A 10,888-nucleotide genomic window follows, 5' to 3' on the forward strand; every position below is an offset into this window, starting at 1 on the left:
TTCAAAAGAGGTGTCCTTCAAGGTGCCCAACAGGTTTGTCCCACAGTTTGTGAACTGCTCATCTAGTGGCATAAACGCCAATGTGCATGTTGGCATTGTTCTTCTATACGGAGTCCCAGAACAGGGACCTCTAAGGTTCTGTTTGGCGTCCCTTCCAGTTTTTGGTCACCATGGTTAACATTTATATAGAGGATGTACCTTGTGTACCATGGTGGCCTCTTCTTGCCATCACAGGCTCACCCGCTGCCCAGCATCACAAAGGAGGCCCATGCTGCACATGACTAGCCTGGAAAGCAACAAGATCTTAAATTCAAAGTGACTAACCACCACTTTCACACCAAGGTCAGGGCAAAAATTCATGCTGAGTCATGTGAAGTTGGGGACCATGACTCGGTTTATTTACTTCCACTGCCTACAGAGACCTGGGTTTAAATGGCTGACTCTCTCAGATTCTATGCACCATAGCTCATTGCCAGACACAGGAGTTAGTGCTAACGGGATAAATGAAGGAATGAGTATAAAGGCCCATCTGTGGAATTTGGGTTGCACGTCCTCATCCTGGTCTGCCTGTCTGTAAGATTATGATTAGGGGAGAAGGTAGAAGTTTCTGGATATTGTGGTTCCTTCCAAGTAGCAGAGGAGTTCCTGAAATTGAAAGTGTTATGCTGAGGTTGGGGATTTAGCTCAGTGGTAGAGCTCTTTCCTAGCAAGCACAAGGCCCTGGGTTTGGTCCTCAGCTCCGGAAAAAAAAAGAAAGAAAGAAAAAAAAAAGAAGAAAGTGTTATGGTAGTTGTGAAGGGTTGTACACTGGGGTCACTCCTGAGCAGAGGCAGGGTGGGAGAACATGTGGAGAGAGAGAGAGAGACACACACAGAGAGAGAGAGAGAGAGAGACAGAGAGACAGAGAGAGAGACAGAGAGACAGACAGACACAGAGAGACAGAGACAGACAGAGACAGAGAGATAGAGACAGAAAGAGAGACAGAGACAGAGAGACAGAGAATATTTGTACACATGCGTGTGCTAGGAGCCCTCCTGGCCATCTATAACGCACATAATCTGTATGGTCTGCAGTGTGCTTGTTGCTATGTCCTGGTATTCAGCAGGTTGCTCGCATTAAATACACTTTGGATCATGATAGTTTCAACTTACAATGGATTTGTGGAGATGTAACCCACTTGTAACTTGACAAGAGTCTGTACACCCTACATCCTTCCTCAGTGTCTCAGGAGTGGGCCCACATTAACTTGGGAGCCATCCACACTGAGGTGTGTTTTAAGAGCCACTGGGATGCTTTCTATTCTAAACTCCAATGTGTGTTCCTGCTGTTATCAAGACTGGAAAGACCAGGTTGGGGTGGGGACAGAAATGGAAAGTTCTGCCTTATCAGTGCTAATCTTGAAAACCTGATACATAGCCAAAGGGAGGTGACATGTTGTGAGCCTTTTTCTCAGTAGAGAAATCATAACGGAAGACACAAGTGTAGGAGGCAACAAATAGGGTGGCTCTGAGAGGAACAATGACATCATTTAGGTGGAGGAGTCTGCGGGAGGACTGAACGTCTGTGACCAAGGGCTGACATAGAGACTGAGCCCAAAGATGAGCCTGAGATATGGGAGGGAGGGAAGAAGGGAGAGACAGAGAGAGACACACAGAGAGAGACAAAAAGGAAGAGAGACGGGAAGAGAAGAGAGAAGAAGATCTAGAGAGGAAAGGCAAGGAGAGATGAGAACCCACCCACTGCAAGCCCAAAGAACATTCCTGTGAAAAGACTTTGGCAGCCAGTAAATGCTGCCAGCAAGTTGAACAGGAAGCCATCATGGCGCCAGCAACATGAGCACCTTTGGAGACCTTGACTAGAACATTTTAGTGGAGTGCTGGCAACATATGGTTAACTGTGGTGGGCATGGAGAGGATAGAGTGTGAAGATATGATAGTTATGCACTGCACGGTGAGGTTATGTCTGGCGAGAGTGGTCCAAAAAATCATAATGAAGTTGAAAAAGCCCTATCACCTAGTATCGTACCTTTTCTTTGCTTAGAGATATCCAAATACACAGATAACGTCCCACTGTGTTATAGCTTTCTGCAGTATTTCCTATGGCAACATGCTCTCCCATGTGTAGCAATGGGCTAAGCCATTCTCTCCAATCTACTCTAAGTGTGTAATAGGATATAGCATCTAGGTTGTGTAAGTACTCCCTAGGACATTCACACAATGACAAAGTTACCCAACAATGCACTTCTTCGAAGGTATTCCCATCGTTAGTGACATACAACGACTTGCAGATCTCATAGAAGAAACTGCCATGGTACAGAGAGAAAACTGGAGCTGCTGGAGAGTAAAGGACCCTTGGCAGAGGCATCCATCCTCATTTGTAAAGGAGTGGCCACTCCTAAAGCCTGCATGGCCATGGGAGAGCTTCTAGAGACACAGGTAAATGTGGCACAAGACCGATTCACGAGAGACATGTTGTTCATGCAAGAGGGAAGGTTTCTGCTCATTGATAGGCTGGCTTCAGATGGGAACTCGGGTCAGTGGGACAGATGCAGATCAACTCATTGATTACATCAAATCAATGAAAGGATTCTTGGTGATATGCCAAGAGAGAGAAGAGACATAGAGTGAAAATATCAGGCACAGAAGGACATCTCTTAAAAGACTCAGTGAGATGCAATCGGTCAGCACGTTCTGCACTTCTTCCTGAACCGCCTTCAGCCCCTTGGTTTGAAGGTGGCTAAGAAGGAGCAGGTGGCTAAGAGGTAAGTCCCTTGGGGAACCAGAGCTTCGGCCTGTCTAATGGGATGGGTCTTCTCTGTAGGCATGTAGGGACCCAGTGCTTTCTGGCCCAACCATGAACACCAACAGTCATGGTCCTTGCTCGTCTCGGACTCGCCAACAGAGAAGTCTGCTCAGGCCTTGGCAGACCCTTAGTATGTCCACCCCTCAAGCTACAGTAGCCTGAGGAACCAGAGGGGTGAGCTCACGTGCTCAGAGTCTCAGGGAGCAGCTTTCATCAGCAATTCACACCTCCCTGCAGGGTGACACAGAGCAAGCATTTCTACATGGCAGATCAAGGAACACATAGATCTTTGTGACTGGGGCTCTGAGCCCCAACCCCAAACATGCTTGAAAAACAAGCAGGCTCTCCTAGGACACAGCCTAGCCAAGAACGAACTTCTGAGAAGGCGGTTTATTGGGGTGCGTGCGTAGGTCTATCTCCCTCTTCATCAGGTACCCACTTGCTTACAGAGAAAGGACTTGTTCATCTCCATCTTAGTCATCCATCTATCCCTGCACAGCAGCTGCTTTTTCCACAGCTTACTCACCCTTCCTGGAGCAAGCCTAGTACGGTGCCTTGCACAAGCAGGTGCTTCATTAATTCTCACTGAATAAACAAACAAATGGGTACTGCAGGGCAGCCATTCACGAGAGAGAGAGAGAGAGAGAGAGAGAGAGAGCCTCGACCTCCTCTGTAACCAGGTTGTCACAGCTCAGTGACACAAGCAGTCCCCAGACCCAGAGCTGGTCATCACTGGCACAGTAAGGCTCTGACCTCTGTATAGCAAGACTCCTGATGGCCTGCTGAGCTAGGAGGTCTGCTGGCCAGACATGTGGGGAAGGGCTCACTCCTTCCATGAGGCTCTCCATTCTGGGGTGCATAGAAGAGAGCTCGAAAGGGTTTCCCCCCACAAATTTCTGACCTGGTTGCAAGTATTCATGTGCATGTGTGTGCATGATTACATATGTACATGGGAGCTAATAGGTATGCATGTGTTTGTGTGGACAACACATGGGTGCACAGCCTGCTTTTCGCCTGCTAGGTGCTCTTGCCTGAGGAGAGATCAGCTACCCTACCCCATTTCTGCTCCTCTTTCTGGTCCTGGTGCTTCTGCCCCTGGAAGAAGTCTGAGAAGCCAAGAGAGAGCTCTGGGTGGGTCATACCGTACTTGCTGCAGTCAGGCCCGGAGCTTGGAGTAAGAGACTAAGGCAGCCAAAGGTCCAGGGAGCAGCCTAGGGCAAAACAAATGTTTCAAGCTGCTGAACAGAGAGGTCCAAGGTGCCCTGGTGCTTAAAAACCCCATCCATGACTTGCCTTCAATTGGCAAGGAAGGAGCTACTCAGAGGAGAGTGGGGTGAGCCTGTGCTAAAAGTGAGGGCTGAGAGAGGAGCTAACCCTTGCCCAGCAGAGCTGGGTTCAAGACAATAGCTCCTGAGGGCTTGAGGACAAGCAAGGAGCCTGTGAGTCAGCCTGGTGGCTTCTGGACTGTTTTAAGTTTCCTGGGTCTGCCGCAACAATAGCCTGGGCCCTTGAACATCAGAAGTATCTGCTCACAGTTCTAGAGGCTGAGCACGGTGATGGAGGAGTTGATGGGCAATTTCCTCTGAGGACACTCTTCTAGATGGCCATAGTCACACTATATCCTCACGTGGCCTCTCCCCTGTTTGCATGGAGGACAGTCAAATGGAATTAAGGCCCAGTGACTTTGGGATCATTGTCCTAACTGTGATTGTGAGTTACATAATAGAGCTGCTTCACTAGATAATATTGATCTGTCAATAGGGTATGAGCTCCTCCCATACATAGGTGCTTATGTATGCACATGTATGTATGTATGTATGTATGTATATATGTATGTATGTATATGTTCATATGTATTTAGATCCAATGTGTACTTGCATACATGAGTGCTCATATACATATAAGAATTTGTATGCATATAGAGAAGTGTGTATATATGTGTGCATGGCACATATATGTAGCAGCCTGCTCTGTGCCTGCTAGGTTAATTTGCCTGATTTTCCCTGGATCTGGAGAGAAGGATGGGCTAGGCAGAGAGCATTTTGTGGTTGAACTGAAGGAGCAGTTTAGGTCCATAGCAGGCTAGAAGCAGCACCAGAATGCTTACCCTATGTCCTCAGTGTCCCTGACTCTCTGTCTACTATTCTAGTCTCACTGCTCAGAAGTTAGAGTCCCCAGCAGCCACCCGTCTTTTCTTCCTGTATCATGTGGGAGGGAAAAGAGGCTGCTCTGGGAAGGTGACGTGATTCACTGCTGCCAATAGGGTTGGTAGCCCATCACGATATCTTGTTTGCCATGACTCACTCAGAAACCAGGCTCTAACAAGTGGACTGATTTACCCTAGATCTGACAGGTCCTAGTACTGTGGAGGGCAGGGCTCAGTCCCTGATGTGCCTGATCCCTTAGAGACCCTTGGGTGACTAGAAATCATCCCTGAGCTCCACACGCCGCCCCCCCCCCCCAAGCAGACTCCTCAAGCTGGGCCTAGACTGCATGCTGTTTTCATGCTGACTCCTTACACCAGAGAGACCTATGCCCTTTGCTCCTCCCCCTGGTTTCATCTGCTTTGAACTGGCCCTGCCTAGTTTTAGCAGGAGATGAGTCTTGACTGAGGCCTTGTTTGGGTGTCCAGTTGGAATGCTCCACCTTAATGTTTCTAAGATAGTTTGAGGTGCCTGGCCTTATAGTCATAGCAGTATGGAAGCCCTAGGGGATTGGGGGGCAGGAAGCCTTCTTTTTGCTGGCCATGGCAGGTGAGAAAATGCTAAGGATGATCCTAGGGTAGGACTGGGGTCTGGAGAACTTATCTCGACTGCTGGATCCTTCAAGAAAGGCCACTAGTACAGGGACTGTAGAGTGCTTCTATCTGCAAACTCGACTCTCCTCATGAACTGCCGTCTCTCCATCCTGGCCACAGAGGCCTATGAGTGGATAGATGGCCATGTTGTCTCAGCCTCCAGGACAGCCAGGTGACCTGGGCTGCTTGGAATCTCTTTTCTCACATAGCCTCAACATCTAGGCCTGTTCTTAATCCAACCTCCAGCAGAAGCTAAGAAATGGTGACTAAGGGTCATACATGACAGAACTGGACAGTCTCCTTCAGAAACCTCCTGTCTTTCCCTGGCTGTTCATAATAGTCCTGTCACCATGCCAGGAGCGTGCCTTTGCCACACACAGCACCTGGGAGGAGGCAGATACTCTAATGCACCTGTATTTGATGAATGAATAAAAGGGTCTCCAGACAATTCACATCCTGTTCCCCAGACGTGAGGTTATCTTCAAAAGACTTGTTATTCAGTTCCTGGGTGCAGGTGGTGGTTAGGGCTCCCTCCTCTGTTTACCAGGAGCCCAAAGGAGCCTGCAGGAACCAGAAGAGGCTTCAGTTCTGTAGGTCTACTGCTGTGAGTATGAGTCCTTTCAGTGAATTGACCTTGAGCCCTCCCTGCAGGGAACTGAAATTGATTATTTCCTTTCAGACCAAACCTGAGGCACTTCAGGCTTGGGGCTGGCAGGGCAGTGAGAAGTTATGACTGAATCTGGCTGGCCTCCAGCAGGAGTGGCATGGGAATGTGGCCTTTTGGCCCTTGAGGGCTGCCTAGGGGAATAGGTGGGGCAGCTACCCAGAACCAAACCTTAGTGTGGCCTCTGACTGACACTTCTGAACAAACCCAGCCTTGGTGGTCCCCGGGGAGCCATTTCTTCATCTTCCCTCTCTATCCGGGTTTTCAGTCCATACCTCTTAGTGGTTGAGGGAGCCCTCAGAAGGCCCCCAGGATTCCCTTGATCCTGTGATGACACAGGCTAGCAGAGTGGAGCTCCCTAGCTGTGTCCACTGCCCTGCTCCCAAATACAGTGACACTCACCTTGGTTGGAGATGATGTCATCTTTATGCGGCTTCCCACCCGTGCATCTGATAAGCTCCATGTTTCGCTGTGCTGCATCCTAGGGAGGTTAGTTAGTTTCCTAGGGTGGAACCTATCAGACGCCTTGAACATGGGAGATGAGGGCCATGTCCAAGGCCGTGAGAAGAGCTGCTGCCCTGCAAGTGACAGCCCCGTTCTGCAGGAAATTCCTAGTCTGGCCTGGTTCTGCAGTGCCCAAGGGGACAGGAAACCTGCCTTTCCTGCCCCATACTCCCACCCTGTTGCCAGGGGAAAGGCGGGCACTCTCACACAGTGCCCTGGGGTTGAATTCTAGAAAAACAAGCCGCTGGCCCACCCAGTTCCACACCATTCTCCTTCCCCTCTCTCTGGTACAGGGAAACATGGTATGACACCATAATGAGTCTTGGGTTTGAATCGTGCCTCTCACCTTCCTGAATCATTTTCCAAATTCTTGCTGTGGAACCAGGGCTCCCAGTACCTACCCTGATCGGGTAGTTAAGAGAACCCAAGAGAAGATGCAGGCACAGCTCCTTAAATGGGACGACTTCTCCCATCTTGGGCACCTTAACCCTATCCCATTCTTGTGAGACTTGAGTGCAGGTTGGACCCTGACCCAACCCTGAGCAGGGCATGCGCTTGCAGGTCTTGCTCTCGTTTTCTGTCCCTGCTTTTCTTGCAGCTCTGTGTTGGTTTCAACCCTGTGGGAAGGGGTCTGCGCTGCCTTCTTCCCTCCCTGAGGCCCATTTGTCCTTTCCCTGTAGCTCCATCCTAGACAACAAAAGTTTGCTTGCTGCGTTTCCTCCTCAGAGGATCCCTTGCCCCCAGATGGTGACCGCTATCAAGGAGACACACAGTGTTGGTCCCATCTGTCAGCCAGCCCATGGCCATCCTTGAGGATTCTAATGAGCCAGTTCCCACACTCTGGGCCTGGTCAACACAACCACAGTGTCCAGCCCCCTGAGGAAGCCAGGCAGTGCTGTCAGCATCGATATGCCTTTCATATACTGCACAGTGAGTGGGTTGTACCCAAGGGCTCAGTCTTTACAGTCACAAGCAGGTAGGTGGTATTATCCACACTCGCAGAAAAGGAAACTGAAAATCTGACGGTGACCTTCCTGAGGTCACGTGGCTGTTTAATGTCAGGGGAGGAACCTGGCCCTAAGGTTTATGTGCGTTCTACTTCATTAAAAAAAAAAAAGACATTTCCAGAAGGGTGCAGGAGAGAAGTGACCTCGGAAGTCATAAGGGCAGTTCAGGCAGAACTGTCACAGTAGCTGACAGCTTGGACTTCAGATACGTCTTTGGAATTTTGCTCCTTTGCACATTTAGTACCTGTTTTCCAACTACCCAGGGAAACATGCAGCTTCGGCTGTCCCCACCCTTAACCCCCGCCTCTGTGGGATCCCTTCTTGCCTGCCAGCCCTCTCTCCACCCTCCACACCAGGGCAAAGTTAGGATAGAGACTGGGTTCCTTTGTAGACCCAGAGCTCAGGATACAACAAATCACGGTGTGGTGTCTAATCCAGAGTCTGCCAACAGACGACCTGGGTTCACAGTGTTGCCAACGTTGATTAAGGCGATAAAACAATCAACGTATTTGGCTTCCCTCAACCTCAGTTTTCTCACTTGACCATACGGGTTACTTTCAAGATTATATACTTCAAATTTTTCCTATTAAGCTTGGCGTGTCACGCAAATCTCGATGACTTTCTGTAGTATGGCATAGGGCGGCAGTGGTTAGTATTTCCCTAAGCCTGGCAGCTCTTTGGGGGAAATCACTTATCTAGGCATTTAGAAAGCTTCAAGGTCTCATTTCTGTCCTGCAGTATGAGGGCCTGAGGGTGGTTATGGGAGAGCAGACGACATTCGGGGAGAGGAATCTTGGAAGGTCAGAAGGCATCCTTTACTAACTAGTCCAGGGGCAAGAAAGTAGCTCACAAGAAGGAGTGGCACCCAGTACAGATGCAAGCACCCTTGCTAAAGGATCCCTCTCCTGGGATCCATTCTCACTGTGGCTTTACCGCCCCCAGAACAGGAACAGTTCCTACGAGTGAGTGTGAACCGAACCCCAAGGCACAGTGGATCTCCTCTGTGGCTGTTGCAGAAGGGCACTGCCCAGGTAAGGACCTCTGGGAGAAGAGGCTGTGTTTTCCAGAGGAAGGAGCAGGGAACAGGAGGCGAGAGAGGCTAGAAGGAAGCCAGGCTGGCTGGTTCAGAGGCTGTGGGGAAATGGAGAGGACAGGCTGCACTGAAGTGACTTCAGTCTTAAGAAATAACTTTTGCAGGGCCTGCTAGACTGGCTTGTGATCAGAACTGAGTCACAGGGGACCCCGGCATGTCTGGAAGTTGAGGAGAGAAGCCAGGGTAAGGGTAAGGGGTGGGAAGGAGTCAGACCCAGTGTATTTATGCTACCCGGGAGGAAGATTCTTAGCTGGTTTGACTGGATTGTTGGGGCTGCAAGGCTTGGGAATGGGACTTTAGGAGAAAGACTACCCCAGTGGTTCTCAACCTTCCTAATGCTGTGGCCTTTTAATATAGTTCTTCATGTTGTGGTGAACCCCTCCCCTCCTGCCATAACATTATTTCATTGCTACTTTATAACTGTAATTTTGCTACTGCTATGAATCATGATAGAAATATATGATGTATAACCCCTGGGGGTCGCGACCCACAGGTTGAGAACCAATAGACTAGCAGCAGAGGGCCCTTCCCCAGGCTTGGGCTGCCTCAAGGGTTCTAAAGGCAAATTCACACATCTCATTTTCATCTACAGAAAAGAAGCTGCCAAAGGGAAGATTAAACAGCTGTCTGCTTCCATATAAGGTGGAGATTTCAGGCCAATAGCCTGTTCCTCAGGTAACTTGGCATCCCCCAAACACATGCCCTTGCTGGCCACAGCAGGGGAGCAAATTACATGTTATTAGAACAGTCTGGATGGGGAAGTCACTGCAGCCCTCATCTTCTTTATTTCAGTGACAATTTGGCAAAGCAGTCGATCGTGCCGCCAATCACGTCTCTTCTGGCTGGTTCCCTAAAAGGAACTACTGTCAGACATGACTACAGGGAGGAGTCCTTGTCATGGTCTCAGTTTGCCATTTGCCACTGTATTAGTGAGGCTTCCCATTGCTATGATGAGACACCATATCCAAAAGCAAGTTGGGGAGGAAAGGGTTTATTTGGCTTACACTTCCCCATTGTAGTCCATCACTGAAGGAAGTCAGGAGAGGAACTCAAACAGGGCAGGAACCTAGAGACAGGAGCTGATGCAGAGGCCATGGAGGAGTGCTGTTTGCTGGCTTGCTCCCCATGGCTTGCTCAGCCTGCTTTCTTATAGAACCCAGGACCACCAGCTGAGCAATGGCTGCACCCACAGTGGGCTGGGCCCTCCCCCACTGATCACTAATTAAGATAATGCCCCACAGGCTTGCCCATAGCCCCAGTTTACAGAGGCTCCCTCCTCTCTAATGACTCTAGCCTGTGCCAAGTTGACATAAAACTCATTGGTACAGTCACCTTTTCCTTCCTGGTGGAAAGTTCTTCCAGAGGAGCCTGTTTGTATGTCGGGCTGCATTTTCAAATTGACGTTGCATTTAAATGGACGTTGCACTTCCAATTTCAGCGCGTTTAGAGACACAGTGTATACAGATCCATCTCATGTGTGCTTCTCCGTGTTTCCTACTGGGTGGTGGTCGGTATCACCTCTCTCGTATGCTGGGAAACCTTGTGACTGCTTTGGTGAGCGGAAGTCACTGGAGCAATGGCTCTACGACTTTGGAAGCTAGATCAGAAGAAAGACCCCTGCCTCCAAACGCCTGAACTCCTCTCACCTCCTCTCTTTTTGTTTGTGGAACCAGATGCCATGTTATGAGGAAGCCCAGGCTAGTTGAGGAGGCCACAAGTGGGTGTTCTGCCTGACAGCTCCTCTCTAGGTCTTCACTGACCACCAGCACCAGCCATCAGGATGTGAATGAAGACACTTTCTGGATGTCTCCTGCCCTGGCACTTAGGTGCGACTGCTCAAAAGGCCCTGTGTGAGAACTGTGTGGCTGCACTCTGCAATCTGTAGTCCTGTGTGAGGGGTGAAGGTGATGCGTATTAGTTGACAGCACTGAACAGCAATAGTTCACACTCCTTGTCTCTGCTACTGAAACCTGGAAGCTCACGCCTCCCAAGTATTTCATCCCAAGCTCTGAAAGTTCCTA

Source organism: Rattus norvegicus, chromosome 6 (genome assembly GCF_036323735.1).
Source record: "Rattus norvegicus strain BN/NHsdMcwi chromosome 6, GRCr8, whole genome shotgun sequence".
Taxonomy (NCBI): domain Eukaryota; kingdom Metazoa; phylum Chordata; class Mammalia; order Rodentia; family Muridae; genus Rattus; species Rattus norvegicus.